This window comes from Archocentrus centrarchus, chromosome 5 (assembly GCF_007364275.1).
Source record: "Archocentrus centrarchus isolate MPI-CPG fArcCen1 chromosome 5, fArcCen1, whole genome shotgun sequence".
Taxonomy (NCBI): Eukaryota; Metazoa; Chordata; class Actinopteri; order Cichliformes; family Cichlidae; genus Archocentrus; species Archocentrus centrarchus.
In genome coordinates this window covers 22,227,575-22,228,376 of record NC_044350.1, presented here as the reverse complement: position 1 = coordinate 22,228,376, position 802 = coordinate 22,227,575, and positions in this window count along the sequence as shown.

Sequence of the window (802 nt, the reverse complement as noted above, 5' to 3'; positions counted from 1 at the left end):
TTTTATAGTAAATAGTTGCATAAGTCTTTTTTTTTCCCTTAACTTTTGTGGTTGCATGCAATCGACCAAAATAAATCAGGTCAGAATAACAGAGTTGCAGTCTTACATGCCTCTCTGCAGCTTCTCTCTTCCTGTGCATACTGCATAGTCTGCACAGTCTACATTGTCTGGTTCGAGAGGAGTGGTAGACATGCGTCGTGTGATGGGAGTCACTTAGTCTTGATCTCAAGCAGTTCTTGTTTAAGTTCAGAAGAGAGAAAGTCTGCACACACAAATATGTGGAGTCAAACAAGCTGAACATTTTCTTTGCAAATGTTTGTATCTCTGGAAACTTGATGTTATCCAGCTGCTGGTGTTGTGCCAAAAGGTGATTTCCAAGGTTTCTATGTGGCTTCTTTATGTATAATATATTTGCCTAAAAAGGTATATTGGGCTCTTTAAAAAAACAACAACTTTATTTTAAAAGGTAAAATGTTTGAGATAGGTCCGCGACACATGAACATAAACATATAAACATACCAAGGAAAAAATAAAAGTCGCATATTAACGTGGAGCATGTATGTAAATAATGAGAACAAAATAAGAAGTAGGAGTAAGAAATAGAATAGGTGAGTTAGCATTAGAGGGAGAGTGTAACGTGTGATTGTACGCATGTATGAATATATGTATGCTTAAGTGTGTATGAATTATAGGAGAAAGTGTGTGTGTGTGTGTGTGTGTGTGTGTGTGTGTGTGTGTGTGTGTGTGTGTGTGTGTGTGTGTGTGTGTGTGTGTGCGCGCGTGTGTGCGTGCATGTGTATGT